Here is a 19152-nt window from a genome sequence, read left to right on the forward strand (position 1 = left end):
ATTTTTTTTAAATTTAATTAATTTATTTATTTGGCTGTGCCGGGTCTTTGTTGCGGCACGCGGGATCTTCGTTGCAGCATGTGGGCTCTTAGTTGTGGCATGCGGGCTCTAGTTCCCTGACCAGGGATTAAACCCGGGCCTTCTGTATTGGGAGCATGGAGTCTTAACCATTGGACCACCAGGGAAGTCCCCAAAACACTATTTTAAGCATGTTCTACGTATTCATTTAATCCTCACAACAACTTTTATTTTACTGATAAAGAAATTGAGGCACAATGAGATTAAGTTAGTTGCTTAAGTTAGCACACCTTTTAAGTAGTAAATTTGGGGTTTGAATGCATGTTTTCAATCCCTAAGCTCAATTGCTTCTCAAGAAAAAACTATAAAAGGATAACAAATTAGGGTAATTTAGAATTCTTAAGAGCATTTAGTCCTGCTCTTTTACTTTACAAATGAAATCATAAACAGATCAAAGGACTTATCAAGGGCTAGACACACAGTTTGTGGCTGATTTAATATAGAATCAAGATCTTCCATTTCTCATCCTATTTTTACTTAATAATAACATATGAATACAAATGGGAATACAGTTCCAGTGCTCCTGAAACTTATTTAAATTCACCTATTTGATTTTCCTTTAATTTATTTTATTGGGAAGAAATGTGATCACATGATTTTCTTCTAATTTATGTTGCTGGGAGGAAATATACTCAAATATAGAAACTTGACCCTTCTAGATTTTCTAGACTTAGAGATTCATTTTTTAGTTATTCCTCATTTAGACTAGAACTTATTTATAGTTTCAGCTCAAATGATGGAGGTGAAGGTTAATTTTCAGATTGCCATTTAATTATATCACATTCATTTACATATGCCAAGAACAGAACACGTACAAAGTTAAAATAGGCATCCTTGTTCAGACAGGAAAAACGTAATTACCCATAGATTGGAATTTTCTGTCAAAAGGTCTTTCATTCTAGATGTTTGTTAAGTAATATATTTATTATAGAAGCCATTTGTTCCACTCAGGCTTTTTCCATAATAACTAACTCTTATTAGTCTTCTGAATGAGTGAATCTTAAATATATAGTTCATTCATTTTCATAACCCTATTCCTAACTCTTCCCTTCTACTTAATATAGTGCTTAGGGAAATTCACATACCATTGAAGGACAGAGTTTCCATCTTATATTCTTCCTTTCTCTTTCTTTTTCACCTTTCTATGCTTACATATACGTAGGAGAGTATAGTGGGACAGGAGTCAGAAAACTTAGTCATGTTTTGGGACTTACTAGCAACTTGGCCTCTGGCAAATATTTTTGAGCTTCTGTTTTCTCACCTTCACCTCATGTTACATGAGGATCAAATTAGACCATTTATTACCCATAAGCACTTAACTGAATTTCTATTATATGCAAGACACAATGGTGGGGACTGGGGACACAAAGTTGAATAGGAAATATCTGCTACTTCCCAGTAAGTTTATGTTCTGATCTGGGGATTGACCTGTAGATAATTGTGATATTGTGATATGCAACCAAATGTATGAGTTTAATATAGAAGAGTCATACATGAGAGAATCAGAAGATTCCCAGGGGTCGGATTTAAAATATGAATAAAAGTTCACCAAACAGGTGAGGGGAAAGCATTCCAGGCAAAGGGAAGAAGATTTAAATATTTTCTAAGTTTGTATCAAGAACTGGTACAGGCCCACATATGTCTTTATTTTTAAGAAACTATATATAAAGGATTATGAAAAATGTAATTTGAATTTTGAAAACCATCTTGTTATCGTTGTTGTTAATAACCTTAGAGAAATGCTAGTTTTAAATTCGTGAATAAGATATGGAGATAGAATGACAAATCAAGACTAATTAATTATAAGAAATTGGATCCTCTGAGTTTTCATTATCATGAGCCATGTTAATTAACATTTCTTTAATTACCCTGACAATAAAATAATCACACAATTAGTGACCCTATGAGCTCATAAAAACATAACAAACACAGGGTACATTGCTTAGAATGTCAAGGTTAAATAACTTAATTTTGGATTCACTGGCATTATAGTCAAAACCCACACAACTCAGAAAGAGCAAGAGATAGGAAAACTTACTCAGATTCAGCATGGCTCTTTTTATCCAGTATGTCAAAGACATTTCATAACATTGACTTCTAGAAAATAATTTCATATACTGCCTCCCTAATTTTCTAACATGACTGAATTCCTGTTACTACTACCCTCTTGAATAATATCATTTGTAATACTCTGGGCAAATTTTGTCTTCAGAGGTTAGAATTTAGGAAGAAAAGTACAAGGCAAGATAGTTAATAACGTATGTAACCCAATGTTTAAAGGTATACTAACAATCTACAAAATCTACTGGTGAAGCTTAAAAGCACAAGGGGACAATTCATATGACGGTAAACCTTAAAATAATATGTCAGTGCATGGAAAAAGAAAACGTGATTTCAAAAGGAAAGGGAAGGACAGTAGAAGGCATCCAAGGGAGAAATAGATCAATAGTCAGATAAAATAATAGAAAATGTAGTTTTTTTTGTCAATAGCAACAGAAATATACTAGATAGTCAGGTGGTAATGACTTTGTAGCAGGGAGGTGTTCATTTGTATAAGGCAAGGCATTTTATGGAGTATTTTCTTCTATTTATTTGTCTTACTATATATTCTCCCACTTTGAACCTAAGTAGGATAATTTTTATTTAGTTCTTCTAGATAACTATATGTTATGCAAATAGAATTTTCTTTTGAAATGTTTAATTAAAACCCAATCTTAACTGAACCAAATATACTATGTTTCTTTGGTTGTTTACGGTCACCAGAGTACTGCCATTAAAGATAAAATTCTACTGCAATAAAAATTTAACCAAAATATGTAAAAATTTAATGAAGAGAATACATCATAAGTAGAAAAAAGTAAAACGTTTATAATACTAACACCATCACACAGTTATCTTAATATTTGCACATTGCCTTCTGCATGCAGCCATATCTTTAATATAATTGCAGTCATAATATGTATCATTATAATTTTGTATTGTGAATTGCAATCTCTTTCCATCTCATAAAAAAATTCAAGTCAGCTTACAAAGATGTGCATAACAGAACAAGATAACATTAAATAAAAAACAGTAGGCAAAGAAAAATTCAGGAGAAAGAGAAGGGTGGGAAAAATAAGAAATGTGTGAAGTAACATACAAAACGTATGCCATTAGATTCTAAATGTAGGCCACAGAGTTATCTTTTTTTTAAGATTTATTTATTTGTTTATTTTTGGCTGTGTTGGGTCTTCGTTGCTGGGCGCGGGCTTTCTGTAGTTGCAGCGAGCGGGGGCTACTCTTCGTTGTGGTGTACAGGCTTCTCATTGCGGTGGCTTCTCTTGTTGCGGAGCACGGGCTCTAGGCTCCCAGGCTTCAGTAGTTGCAGTGCATGGGCTCAGTAGTTGTGGCTCTTGGGCTCTAGAGCGCAGGCTCAGTAGTTGTGGTGCACAGGCTTAGTTGCTCCGCGGCATGTGGGACCTTCCTGGACCAGGGCTGGAACCCGTGTCCCCTGCATTGGCAGGCGGATTCTTAACCACTGTGCCACCAGGGAAGTCCCATAGGCCGCAGATTTATCTTTGAGCAGCCACACAAAGAGGGAAATGGGATCAATTCCTGGTTTATAGTGAACTGTAGATTTTAAAAGACCAGTTGTTTGGAAGTGAGAAATATTCGTAATCCTGAGGCCATATAGAAATTTCTTTTGTTTGTCATCATGAAGAGGATACAATGACTTCAACATCACTCTGGTATCAAATATGCAACTCATCTGTTGCATGGGGCTTTTTATACCATACATTTTTATATATTTGGTGTTGGTAAATACTGTAGAACCAAAGTTAACATAGAATAATGCATTTTAAGGAAACATTTAAATTAATAATTCTGTTTGCTTTAGAATTTAGAAAGTCTGTTTGGAATGAGGTGATTGTTCCTTTTGTCTTAAAAAAGTCTTTGAAGGTTACTTTGAAAGGACATTTTTTTCTTTCCTTTTGGATAAATTTTCCCATGATGAGCAGACAATTTAAAGCATTTCATTGACCTTAGATCTAGTTATGCTTTTCAATGCAACCTTCCCACACTCCCTTTTCATTGCTAGTTTATTAGATCTATATAACAGAATCATTGAATGAGGGAGTAAAGGACTTGGCAAAGAGAAATAGATAGAGCTAAGTTGAATGTAATGACTTGTGAAAAGGGCACAGATAATGGATTTGAAAGATGTCAACCTAAATTATACAAATTTGAGCCAAATTTTATACACAGAATTGCTTTTATCTTTCTCCCTACACGTACACGCACGCACACACACACGTATGTATGGAAAGAAGAAAACGTTTATTTCCTGGACAAAATTCAGTATTTTCCTGGTTAGACTGATTTATTTTCTCCAAGAATTACTGTGTCGTTTGCTGTAAAAGACACTTATCTGCCTAGAATTATGTGGTTCATTAAGAAAGTAAACAATGATGGATGATGATAAAAATAACAAGAGTATTAAGGAGAAATCAGTCACAGTGAGTTGGATGTGATTTTTCCCATCAGGAAATGGATGAGAGATTTGATCAGTTGCAAAGACGGTATGCAAAAGTTATCTTTCGCTATTACTAAAAAAAAATTATGTCTTCTACCATTCCTGACCAGAAATATTGATATAAGCTCATTGATTTCTAAGTGGCCCTTTGAGATTTTGCAGTTTTTCCTTTGTGGATCAACTGTAAAAGATACATCTTTCATACACTATTGCTTCGTGAGTGTTCCTTTCCTAATAGAGAACAGAGGGATTTGTACAGTTATTCATTCTATACTTTTATTTTTTTTATTTTATGAAGAAAAATCTATATTATAACATGGCTGGTGTATGGAGTCAGGGAAGATATCTGACCATGAAACTGAGCCTGGTTCCTGATTCTCCCACTTATGTAGTAGGTATAGTCTTCCTAGTATCAGTAAGTTTTAAGTAAATGGGGATAATCTTCACAATGAGTTTAGTCTTTGTTTAGAAGATACAATAAGATATGATGTACCTAATCTGTTTGTAGGACATATATTAAATTAACCTTAAAAATGCATTCCAATATACAGTAGGTGCAGACAAATACTGTTTGATTCCACTTACACAAGGTACCTAGAATAGTCAAGTTCATAGAATCAGAAAGTACATTGGTAGATGCCAGGGGCTGGGGGGTGGGAGTGGGGTGGGGAGGGGGAATGGGCAGTTAGTGTTTAATGGGGCAGAATTTCAGTTTAGGAAGGTGAAAAATTCAGGAGATGGATGATGGTGAGAGTTGCACAACAATGTGAATGTACTTAGTGCCACTGAGCTGTACAGTTAAATATGGTTAAAATAGTATGTTTTATATTATGTGACTTTTACCACAATAAAAAAACATTTAAAAAAAACATATTATGTACCTAATGCAATGACTAGTAAATATTAGTCTCTCAAAAAGTGGTAGGCATACTATTATTGCTGCTGGTGTTATTTTTTGATGCAAATTGGCAAGAATAGTGACCAAATTTCTTGCAAGGTCCATGTAGGCGCCATGTTTTCTAGATAAATGTTAGGATTAGAGGGAGAATATTATGCATAATTTCTTCATAGCAGGTTATATTCTTGCTTTTATGGACCATCCTGTCTTCTTGACCCTGGTTTGGGGATTTAAAAAATTTCTTTAAATTTATAACTTCTCATATTTTAAATAATGTAGGTTTACTAACAAATCAATGAATTTTCTTTTATCTTGTCACTGTTGTGTCAACTACCTTGACATTGCTGTTGTGTAGTCAATCAACTAATGAAAGATGAATGAGATTCTAGTTATTTGAACCAAGGGAAGGACAGCTGACTAAAAGTAAGCAAACAAAACATCTTTAGTGGGAGCACCATGGGAGAAACTTTGTGAGTCATTATCATTTAACAAAATTTTTAATCAATATTAAAATCATGTCTTAATCTTAATAATCTCTTGTAATTAAAAACAGAAGTGGAAATCCCTCTTTAAATCAGCCTAGTTTGCTCAGCAAGATAATTTCAGTTCATAAAGGCATGTTCTTGCTGAATTTTCTGAGTCGCGCTTCTGACTCACTGGGCTAGCTTTGATGATGGTGAGTCATTTCATATTTTCTGGGAACAAGGCTACCTGACTATCATTGCTTTATCTTTGGTTTGCGTTGAGTTGAGAAAGTGCACCATTCCAGGTGACAGAATAGATAACAAGAGGAATATGGAAAGAAAAGCCAACCCCTATGATTTGGGTATAATCTCATCTATCAGGCAAAGGGCCAGTGATTTGTGTATTAAAAGAGATACTAATCCATCAGGTGATCTAATAGTGCCAAGAATTTCTTTCTTTGCCTCCCAGCTAAGAACGTGGAAGCAAAAATTTCCGTAGGCACTGGCATTCTCTCTGCCTTTTTAAAACAAGTTTGCACTGGGACAAGATATTGGTCCTATCTGTGAGTCATATGGTGTCAGATTCTTAGGATGTCTAGCTTGTCAGGTGAGCATCTAGTTGTATAAAATGCACAGAAGCTGAAAGTAAAAGTAGAAGACATTAACATCTGATAAAATTCTCACCCCTACTGATTTAATACTTTAAAAAGAAGAGGGCGTAGAAGTTGACTGCTTTGTCAGTATTTCATTTGGAGATTTCCTTTACTATCCCTTTCTCAACCTACTCCTTTCCCGTCTTCCCCGTGTCAGCACCTCCTCGTGTCACCCACCAGTACTCAAAATCCTACGAATCACGCTCAGCTCTTGTTTCTGATTACCTTCATTAATTCTGTTATCGACTTCTCTTTCTTCAAAATACATCCTAAATCCCTGTACTTCTCATTATTTTCACTGTTAAATCCATGGTCCAAACCTCATGATATATAATGTGGTCTTGTCTAGTAGTCTCCTAACTGGCAGTCCTACTTCATGCTTGCCCTTTCTAAAGTCTGTTCACCCAGCAGCAGGGTAATCAATTTAAAAAACAAACCAGATCGTGTCTCTCAGCTGCTTAAAATCTCCCAATGGCTTTGCTTCCCTTCTCTTTGCTCTTCAAACAAAATCTGGAAACACTTTTCATGGTCTGCTGGGGCCATGAACCTGAACCTGCTAAATTTCTTCCAGACTGAGGTGTTTGCTTTGCCTAACGTACTCTTCATCTTTGTAGTGTGCTCTTTACAAAGCTCTCTTCTTCTGGTCTCTGCTCAGATATCAAAAGAGCCTTCCGTGACACCCTTTTAAAAAATAACATCTTAGGTCAGTGATGTTAGAAGCAGAACCTGCAATAAATATTCTTGAGAAAGTCATTTATTGAGGGAGTGCTCTCAGGAGAGGGGGAATGAGAGGAATACTATAGGGCAGGGAGAAAAAAACTAAACGAAGATGTGGCTCAGCTGGGGACTTGCTTTAGTCTGGTTGCATCGGGAGTATTGGAGCACAGATCTTATCAAAGCCTTAGTCCTACTTGGAGGCAAAGAGACTGGCCATTTGTAGATCCGGTCCGTCAGTCACTGGCTGCTCCTGGGATGGCGGTAATGGGATGCAGTCTTCTGCATGAGGCAGCTCCCATTCAGTGGACAGTTCTCTAGGGAAGGAGGTAGCTGTGAACCCTTAGCAGCCAACGCTGACTGAAGCTGACAGTGGGTACATCGTGTGGTGAAAGGGGATCTGGGTGAGTCACCAACAGCATCCCCAACTCTGTACCCGGCTTAACTTTTCATTACATTTATCCTGACTTGCTACTGCATTATCTAAGTGTGTGTGTTTGCTGTCTGTCTTCCTTTTTTTAAGATGAAAATGAAAGCTTCATGAGGAAAGGGATTTTGTCTTGCCTATTGCTATTATTTCTAGTGCCCAATACATTAGAAGTATCAAATAAAAATAATCATGACTAACATTTATTAAGTGCTTACAACATGCCAGGTATTAACTCATTTAATTATCATAACAATTTTGTAAGAAAGTTACTATTATTATCCCCATTTTACAGGTGAGGAAAGTGAGACACAGGGACAGAGTAACTTCCTCACAGTTACGTATTTAGTAAGTGCTGGGTCTAGGATTCAACTCCAGGCTGTCTCCTGACTTTCAATAAATATTTGTTGAGTGTTGAAGGAATAAGTCAACTGAGTTCAATTCATCAAGCATTTTCTAGGTATTTTATACCTTTCTGTCATCTCGTTTCAGCACAGTAATGAAATGGGAGTTCAGTAAAATCCATCCTTCAGTGTCTTTCTGTGCCTGTGTGCTGCAACACAGGCTTAGGTAGCAAAAGGCTGGCACTCTACCTACTCTACTCATTGCTTATGGCCTGTATTTTAATTAGCTCCTTGTGGCTTAGTCACTTGTATATTTTACTAGGTACTCCGTAGCACAAGAACTTTGCCAGGAGTTTAAAGAACTGGATTCTACTTCTAGATCTGACATTGCTATGTTTGCAGACCAGGGCCACTTTGTCAGTCTCTCTAGCCTCACTTTCTTGACTTGTGAAGTGACAAGTTTTTGCCATCTGAATAAATTTATGGGTGTGAGGCACAGTAATGCTTGACAGTGGTCTTGAAGGGGTGTTGTATGAATGAATCAGTAGATGAGTAAATGAATGTGTGAGCATCATCTGAGATTCCAGAGAATTGTTTTGTGCTGTTTTAACTGTTTGGGCCAGAAAGCCAGAAAGCATAAGAAGATACGGCACTAACCAGAAGCATTTCTCATCCATTGCCCTCAGTACATGGTACCTATTTCAGTCCTATCACCTGGGTATCATCATTTCAGAAAACAGGAAATATGTTCTGTTTTACCTCTTAACCCCCATCTTCCCTTCAGGTTAATATTACCAAAGCTCAGATGAAGATACAAGATTTTGGGGGTCAATCAGTATAATGACCAGACAACGCAGGTTATCAGTGGCTTGTAGACCATAATCTTAGCAAGAAAACTGGATTTGGGGGCAAGAGACACAGATTTGAATTTCTTTTTCTGTCGGTAGCTGTGTACTTGTGCTTTGAGACCTCGCCTGTTGAGCTGCAACGTGTACTGTAAGGACAGTGAAATCTGAGGTCATGATATAATACTTGCTGTGTTGTACGTTGGGAAGAGCATACATAGACTTGGGAGCCAGTCATATGTAGGTTAAAATTCCATCCCTGCCCCTTAGTAGCCAAGGCGCTTTGACATTTCTGAGCCTCAGGTTCCATGTGTAGGAAATGAGTAAATGTGGGGATATTGTAAGGATTATGCCCAGCAGAGTTGCCTGTTGAGATTTATGGACACTCCATAAATGCTAGCTTTTATTATTATCTATAAAAATTTTTACTTATTTATTATTATTGTTGTTAGGATTATGTTCTGTAATATTAATAGGTTACTTCTTCTTGTACACTGTTCCTATAATTTGGCTATGCTCTATACTAAGGCTTAACTCCAAAGTTCCAGATAATAGAATTTAGCTGCTGTAATTCTAATTTTCCTATGTTGTTTTATTACTAAATATTTGTTTAACTTAGCAAACTTTTGACCTTAAATAGTATTACCCGACAAAATAAATAATTCTCAGAGCATGCTTTTAAAACAGGTATTCTTTTTTAAAAGTCTGATTTGAACTGGCATCATTATTCTATATAAACAATGGATTTTGCCATTAAATTTAAAAAATGCCTGTTATTAAATTTGTTTTATTAAAACAGAATGATTGCAAATTAACATATCAATATATATTTAAAATCTAAAAATGGAGCTTCTAATTTTCTTAAGAGTACAGTACAAGTTTGTTCTCAATCTTAAACATTTTAAGGTACATTTTTATCTTTCTCATTAATTTTTTACTTTTTCCTTTATCAGCTTAGCCAGAATCCTGGCTTTGAATTAGAAGGTGGGTTGTTCAAGTCTTTGAATGAATCATAATCTCAAACATTCTAGCCTGTGTATTTCACAGCAATTTGGCTTTTTTTAATTTCTTCTTCTTTAAAAAAAAATTTTCTCTCTCAGTAACAAGTCTTCTCTTTTTCCCTGCCTAGGCATTTGAGCTAGTTAAAAGAAATGTTTTAGATGGTTTCCATTTCTCTGCTTTTACAGCCCTTAGTAATGTTGCCAGGAAAATAAAATCTCCATGTTTATTTACTCCAATCAGAAGGAGCTTTTCACTTTACCTTTAAGTTTCATTTTCAACTTAATTTCTTTAGCTGGAGCTAAATGTAACTTGATGTATATAGAGTACTTGTTTATTTTCTAAACTGTTTTGTCAGCAATGATTTGAGATTGTAGTTAGCATAATTGAAAAGATTTCTTTCAAATTTATTTGTAAAAGAGCTATATCCTTCACTTGGAATAGTTTGAACATGTTTTCAGTACAAATTTTGAATGAAGAGTTTAATTTATATTATTACATGTTAGAAGCATTTTGTATCAGTTTTCTATTGCTTCTATAACAGAGTAGCCACATATAGTGTCTTAAGATAACACAAATATATTATTTTACACATTTGTAGATTAGAAGTGTGACAGGTCTCACTGGGCTAAAGTCAAGGTGTCAGCAGGGCTGAGCCCCTTTCTGGAAGCTGTAGGGGAGAACCTGTTCACTTGCCTTTTCCAGCTTTGTGGTTTGCCTGCATTGTTTGGCTTGTGGCCTCCTTCTTCTGTCTCCAGAAATTGCATCTCTCTGATCATTCTTCCATAGCCGCATCTCCCTTTGACTTTCTTCTTCTGCCTCCCTCTTTCACATTCCAGGACATTTGTGATTATATGGTGCACCCCACCCCCCAGGCAATCAAGATAATCTCTCTGTTCTAAGGTAAACAGCCTTAGCTGAATAGCAGCCTTAATTCCATTTGTAACCTAGTTCTCCTGTGCAGAGTAAAATAACATTCACAGGCCCTAGGGATTAGGACATGGGCATCTTTGTGGGGATGGCAGGGGGGATTATTCTGCCTACATACGTTCTTAAATACAGTTTTCTTTGTTCCGTTTGAGTAAAAATAAGCTAAGAAAATTTTGCCTCATACATAGAGGTTCTCACGTAATTTTCTTTACTGAATACATAAGAATGATTTTATTTAGTCTAATAATGTCTGTTTGCACATGTATCCTTTTGGCCTGATTGAGGGTAAAAGAAACCAGTGTATTCGCTTAAATTGGATTAATACCGAAGTAACCCCTTCTGCTCCAAAGAAAGAGAAACATGGAGGAAAAAGAAACTTCATGGGGGAGAGGCAGAGGCAGAGAGAGTGAGACAGACCTTCGACAAGGGTGGGTCGAGTAGCAAAAGTAAAACCAGTAGAATCCATGTGGTTCTGTATTAGTGAGGTCTTATCAGAGAGGATGGAGTATAGACATTACTACTTCATTGATTGGCATTCTTCGTGTGGAGGCTGAGACTAATGTGGTGGTTTAGTGGTCCCTGAACTTATCTCATGTCACCCATTTGTGTGCTATTATTATAAGCTTTATATGATACCTACTTATGATTATACCTGCCATTCTTAATGCCTTCAAAATGTATTGTGAGAAGTTAGAAAAAGGTATGTGAATCTATGAATTGGAACATTAGCAAGGGAAGGAACTGTTCAGAAATAGTGTTCCTTGATAAAATTTTTCAATTAATAAAAACTATATCACATACCTTAGTCTCTCCATCTCTACAATAAGATGGTCTGACTAGGTAACTTTTTAACATCCTCACTTGTAGTTTTAAAAGTCTAGTCTTCTGAGCCAGCTCTCAATCCTGGCCATTCATTAGAAAAGAAATAGAAAATGTCAGTGTCTGGACCCCAATGTCAGAGATACTGATTTAATTGGTCAGAATCTTCAAATTTTATTTCTATTCCATATTCTTTTCCAAAATAAAGATCTTCAAGCTGAAAGTTAAAGTGAATATTAGCAAGGGAAAAAACATACCCAGAATGAGTAAAGAACTTATAAGTGAACACTTATTTGCTTTGGATTACTTCCTGTCCTAGATAAATCATATCCTATGTGTTGGGATTTTGAGGGATTTGTGAAGAATTGGAAAGATGTTGAAAGTTTGGATGGAGAAATGTGATTTTCAGAAAGAGAAAGTAATTGAATACTATGTATCACGAATGGATACCTTTGACATGGATTTTTAAAAAATGAGATTCTAGAGTAGATTTTAAAAATCAACTTTATTGAGGTATAAATTATGTATGATAAAGTACATTGTAAGGTCAACTACTTTTTTTTTTTTTTTTTTTTTGCTTCATGACATGTTTTATGGTCAACTACTTTTGACAAAGGTATTCACCTGTGTAATCACCACCCAAGTCAGGGTGTGTAGGATTTTCATCTCTCAAGAAAGTTTACCAGTGTTTCTTTGCAATCAGTCACTCCCCGCCACCTGTGCCAGGCAACCACTGACCTACTTTTATCACTATAGATTTTCTTGTTCCAGAATTTCTTATAAATGGAATAATACAGTATGTACTCCTCTGTGTATGTTTTTTGTTGTTGTTGTTGTTCAATGTAGTGTCTGTGAGATTGATCTGTTTATTGCATCCATCAGTAATTGTTCTTTTTTCTTGCTGAGTAGTATTCCATGGGAAAGCCTAAATATTTCCTGTTACACTGTAATTCGGTAGGACTCAATCTCAAAACTCCCCTGTGGATCTTATTGGGGGCTTGCTTTTAGGCTTTGCTAAGTGGCGTCTAGAATACATCTTACTCTTGGATAGGGGTCGGCAAATGTTTTCCTTAAATGTCTAGGTAATAAATATTTTGGGATTTGTGAGTCACATATGGTCTCTGTCACATATTCTTCTTATTTTTTAAACAACCCTTTAAATATGTAAAAGCAATTCCTAGCTTGTAAGCCATGTAAAACAGGCTGCAGGTAGGATGTGGCCTAGTTTAGGCTGTAGTTTGCCAGTCCCAGCTCTAGGTCAGTGCTGTTCAGTGGAGCTTTCCATGGTGAGATCTATATCTGAGCTGTCCATTGCGGTAGCCACAGCCACTTGTGGTTATTGAGCAAAGAAATCTAGAATGGCTTTTAGGAACTATTTGTGAAAAACTTGAAGAAGAAACAGAAATCAGATGATACCAAAGTAAATTCTGAAAAAATTATATAGGCTACTCTAATTTATTTCTTTGACTCAGTTCCTAACCCGGTAGATGAATAAAATGTAGTAATCATAATACATGACAGACTATTTTATGATAGCCTCATGTCAATATGGAGAGATTCAATTTGGGGACAGTTAAGTGTTCTTAAATGGAAACCGGTTGTAGCAATCAGGCCAAAGCTTTGGTCCTGTGGATGCCAGTAGTTCATGGTGTGTTGTTAGTTGCTGTGCTGTCCCATAAGCAACATTTATAGCTATATAAACATAAATTACAGTTAAATTAAAAATTCTGTTCCTCAGCTGCACTAGCCATATTTCAGCTGCTCAGTAACTGTACGTGCCTGGTGGTTGCCATATTGGACTGCAAAGATTTAGAACATTTCCATTATCACAGAAAGTTTCATTGGACAGCACTGCCAGAGTGAGGTTTCTAGGGGCATGTAAAAAAAAATTCTGTCCTTAACCTTGTGTTGTCCAATATTTTTACCATACTTTAGATAAAGATTACACAGATAAAAAGAATGTGATTATCCAATTTATGTATTTATAGACAAAGCTGGGAAGGAAAACAAATATGTTAAAATGACTGTATCAGCTTCCTGAAAGATCTTGACAGCATCTTTGGAATAATAGTACCCCAAACTGTTAATTAGTTGGTGTGTTATATGGAACATCTCTTTCTTGGACCCCCAAATTTGGTAATTAATCCTTTTTTTTTTTTTTGAGTCAAAAAGCGTATTAAAGGCTCTGAGAAATCCTGGATAAAGCAATATGTTTTATTTATTTATTTTGTTAACCTAGAGAGATGGATTAGATCTAACATGACAAAATTGGAAAAGGATAAAGGGAAAACCCTGCCTTTTGGGTCTCTATATTATTTGTATAAAATCGGGAATGAGTGAGATCTGGCCTAAAAGGACCATGCGTGTAAAGGGCTTGGGGATTTTAGCCAATTATAGACTCAGTGCAGTCAGTAATGCAATTCCCTCCTCTCCTTGCCCCTGGCAAAAAGCTATTGTGGTTTAGGCTACACCCATATATGTGTGTAGTGCCTATACATGAAGAGGTGGTAGTGTGTTATTTAATTCAGTTATGGATGCTATATTGGAGCTTTCTAAGCAGCTTCATGTTTATTTATTTATTTTTAAAAATAAATTTATTTATTTATTTTTATTTTTGGCTGTTTTGGGTCTTTGTTGCTGCGCACGGGCTTTGTCTAGTTGCTGCGAGCGGGGGCTACTCTTTGTTGTGGTGCACAGGCTTCTCATTGTGGTGGCATCTCTCGTTGCGGAGCGCAGGCTCTAGGCGCAGCGGCTCAGCAGTTGTGGCGCATGGGCTTAGTTGCTCCGCGGCATGTGGGATCTTCCCGGACCAGGGCTCGAACCCGTTTGTTTCCCCTGCATTGGCAGGCGGATTCTTAACCACTGCACCACCAGGGAAGTCCCATGTTTATTCTTTATAGTGGACTTTTCCAGGAGTTTTCATTAAAAGAAAGGGTGTGGCAAAAAATTATTTTGAAAAGTCACCATGTGGCACACAGCCTGAGTTTGGAAATATCTGGCTTGAAATCTTAAATTCACAATTTACTGAAGTTATTTACCTGAGCAAGTGTCCTTGCCCTGTAGGTCTCAGTTTCCTCAACTGTAATAATTTTAGATACTGTTTTGTAGTATTATCCCCATGGACCTACACTCAAGCTTACCTAAGGGGATATGTGAGATATAAATGTTTCTTTTTATAGAAAACTGGGGTGGGCAGATGGGAGAGGTGAAGAGGGGTAAGAAGTTTCACCCCTTGTTTACACAGTGTTTCAGATTGTTGGCTCCAGAAGGAGAGGGCCAAGTTCACCTACCACTTTTACCATCTGTGTGGCCTTGAGCAGGCTACTTAACCTCTCTGTGCTCCTGTTCTTACATTTGGAAAAGAAGGAGGAGGGTAGTAGAACTTACCTTATGGGGTCGTTGTGAGGGCTGACATAAGAGGTAACTCCTGTGCGGCTCTTGGACAGGGCCTGGCACACAGCTGGTGCTTAAGGTTTTAGCTGGTGTTATTTCACAGTTTAGTAGGTTAGTAGAGGCCTATGCTCACTCTTGTGTGCTCCAACTATTGATAGCCCTTCTATACCAATTTCTTTCAACCAAATGTATATACCTTTTCTCCAAAGCTAGAAATATTTTTTTTAAACAGAATTTGTTGACTTAATGTAATTTTTCTGTATATTCCTACTGTCTTCTTTATCTAGAGAAAAAAAATGTGTATAGTCTTGAATTGGGAAGTTTGTAGTAATGTCTAAAAATAAGTAAATAATAAGTGATGCAAGGATGAAACCATACATATTCAGAAAAACTTTACCTAAGGCTGAAAATAAAAGAAAAAATTAGTTGAAACCACAGAGCCATTTGAAATTTTCCAAATGAGTGTAGACTGAGGGGGGAAATTAGAAGTTTCAAGTGTGATTTTTATAATATCACATTATTTTCTGTTTCAGAATAATAATACATGGTACATAGGAAGCAGTACTACTTATCACTTATAACTATCAGTTTACTTTTGCCTCAAGACTCAATACTTTCCTTTATAGAGAAACTAAGTGCACATACAAATGAGAAGAAGAATAATAGCTTGATAACAGTTGCTACAGTTTATTGAATGTGTGTGTGTATGTGTGTGTGTGTGTGTCTCCAGTTATGTGATTTTTTCCCTTATATGTCTACAAGTCTTTAAAACAACTCTGCAAGTGAGGATTGAGAAACTTATGAAGAGTTTGCTCAGAGTCACACTGGCTAATAGGCTAACAAGTAGTTAAGTGGATTTTAGAGTCACCCACTCTTCTTTGACATTGCTTCTCAAAATATGAGAGAATCGAAGGACTGTCAATTGTCTCATAAGCCTCAAGCTTATGAGGTGTGATGCTGGTAATATAATCCAGCTACCCTCTGATTCCTGGATATGCTCAGTAGCAATTCAACAAGTAGATATGTCGTCTGTGTCTGAAGAGCTCACCCTTTTGGAGGTGACATTCTACTCTTTCGTAGACCCTGACTCTTAGAAAGTTTTTCTGAGAACTTCTAGTGCTCTACCTGTTCAGATCCTCCTGCACCTTTGGTGGTGACATCTGAATACATTCAATCAAGCACAGTTTGAAAATAATCTTCCTATACTTTGTTGCCTCATTGACCCTCTTCCCCTGTAGGATTTGGTAAGGTCAATTAAGATGGGGAGAACTGGTTAACAGAAATCAGTTTGTTATACTGCAGAAGTAGTGTGATAGCAAATTTGTCCCATTTTGATGGGATGTGTAATCTCTTTGCCTAAAGAATCCCTTCCCAGATTCTTAGCATTGCATGTTTAGGTCAAGGACATTTAATAGCTCATTCATCAACTATTTATTAAGCTTTTACGCTATGCCAGGGACTGTCCCAAGTGCTAGGGATACTGACAAGAGTAAGATTAAATCACCGTTTTCAGGGAACTCAAAGGGGTTATACATATGCCAACATGCATACCTATCAAAATTATGATAGTTATAAGATAGTGTGATGATGCTGTGAGCCCAGAATCCTCTGGGGCAGAAACAACGGTTTCATCTCCATTTGGTTGGATCAGAAAGCATGTCTTAGTGAAGGAGATGCCCGTGTTGTGTTGAGAAGGAGTTGGAGGTAATAGAGTAAAGGAGAGGAGAAGGGTACTCCAGATAGCAGGAAACTGTGTGTGCCTCTGGGAGTCTCTCTTGGCCATGGTCTTTAACTTTTACTTTGGCTTGGTGATTTTGCACAGAGCAAACAAACCAACAACAATTTATAAGGTGCCCTAAGACGTCAGGGAATTGTCATGGTTTGGGGTGGCTCAAGTCTTCTTACATTGTAATTGTTAGCGTTCCTAGAGGTAGAAGTGGAGACAAATGAATCATAGGAGAGAAGTGGTATTTTAGTAGTTAAATCATTACTTGTGGTTTAAGTTTATGGCTCAGTCTCCAAAAAGTGAATCTAAGTAATTGTAGGTGATTTTAAAAGTGACATTACTGTTGAATCTGTTTTCATTCTTCATTTGAAATGCCTTTTTGGGTTTCTGCTTCCTCCCTATTCCTATTATTATAACACTGAATTGGACTCATCCCTTGACACTTGGACTACAGTTATTGCCTCCCAACTTATGTTCTCTGTTTTTCTGCTTGTTGTCTGTTACATCCCTACCATCTCCCTAAAATGTCATTTTCACAAGGTCATTTCCCTGATCAAGGATGTACAGTGAATCCTTATTGTCCACTCCATATATTCCTTTCATTTGGTTTCTTAGTTGACTTTTAAGACCCTCCATAATTTGGCTTTACTGGGCTCCTCCAACCTTACTTTTCACTTGGTACTACATATCTCTCATTAAGTTTCAGCTTAGTCAGACAGGTTATTATTATTATCATTCATTGTTCCATAAATACTTGTTGAGGCAACGTGGATACAACTGAGAGCAAAAGAGATGTGGCACCTGTGGTCATGATGCATAGAATCTGGAGGAGAAGACAGGTATTGACAGAATAATTAAGAAAAAGTACAGAGACATAGATTAGTCTTTTCCTACTTTTTTACAGTATGTGTGCACGCATGTGTGCATGCACAGACATGTACACGTACACTCCTTTGTTTTTATATCTTTGTATCTTTGCTATATGCTATATCTGTTACCTGGAATTACTTCCTTCCTTTTCTACATCTGTACATATGCTGTAAGTCTTTTAGAACTCTAGTAAATTGTGCATCCTTAGTTAAACTCATGTTGAGCTGAAGATATTACATTGGTCTGCAAAACACAATTTTGGAAAACTGTTCAGTAGGAATTTAGACTTACTTTCCAAAAGGCTGAAATTTAAGACTTTAAACTGCATCACAAATAGCAACGCTCCACTGACACAACCAGCTCTGATAATGATGGGCAAGTTACAAATACTTTGTGCCATCTTTTATTTATGAAAGAAACATGCAGGCACATTATATAAAATTTTTATCACTGCCTACTTGGGAGAGGTTTCAATTATGTATTTTGGAATGGTACCAGTTGAAGTTGAACAAAAAGGATTCATATTCTTTTTGACAATTTCACTTTGAAACCACAGGAAAGCATTTTGTCATTTGAAAAAGTTGACAATATTTGAAAAAATATAATGTGAAGAATGTATATCTAATCCAGGGTGGTCGATGTCAGAGGAAACAGTGGAAAGTTGGAACAGTTTTTTTTGAGGTGGCCTTTAGGATGAACCTAATGGTGGTTAGCCATTGTTCTTCTTCCAGAGGAAACCAGCAACCAGTACATGTCTGAGATATATGCCATACGACAAACTCTCATGTAAACCTCTTCCCTCCCTCCCGCCTTCCCTCATTCAGCCTCTCTCTCTGGCTTATGTTGTCCTGTGTCACCATTTTCTGTCAGGGTCACCTATTAGCCTCTAGACTCTAGTTCCTGGATCCATTTTCTGGAGCCTTTCATTTTCTCCCAGTGTTAATAACTTCTCTATGATCTTGCTCCCCTACCCAGACCCATCTATAGAGCTGATTATATGAACTTTATTTTCATGAGTACCCTCGTCTTTCTTGCCCTACTGACCTTTCAGTGAACCCACAGAGCTCCCTTATACCAATCACACAAGTGAACTTCTCAGTTCGTAGAAATTCAACCTAGAAAACTAATGTATAATCCATTACTGTAATTATATATTTTGATGTTCCAGTTGTCCCATGTGTGGCCAGGAGGAGTTCTTTCAGTCGATGTTCTGTGTCCTTTTGACTCGTCCCCATTATTCCATGAGCATTTTCTTTTTTTCTAACATAAGATGTTACAGGCTCATCTTGTCCTTTTTCTGTCTTGGCCCTGGAATCAGCCATTTCTTCATGGAGCCCTGATTCCTCCTAGTGGAGAATGGTATTTAGAACGTGAGATCTGCATGTTATGTGGGTTCATTGCTATTAGGATGGTATTGATTATGGGGTCTCTCAGGAAATCTATTTGTGGTTTCTCTTCCCACCCTCTTTCTCTGTCTCT

General features: G+C 36.8%; 1 protein-coding gene across 1 annotated transcript in view; it reads left to right on the forward strand.

The window, feature by feature from the left end:
- Nucleotides 1-19152, forward strand: part of GPR158 (G protein-coupled receptor 158) — a 318887-nt gene that overhangs the window by 90014 nt on the left and 209721 nt on the right. The gene's annotated exons all lie outside the window — the stretch shown is intronic.

Source organism: Eschrichtius robustus, chromosome 1 (assembly GCF_028021215.1).
Source record: "Eschrichtius robustus isolate mEscRob2 chromosome 1, mEscRob2.pri, whole genome shotgun sequence".
Classification (NCBI taxonomy): Eukaryota; Metazoa; Chordata; class Mammalia; order Artiodactyla; family Eschrichtiidae; genus Eschrichtius; species Eschrichtius robustus.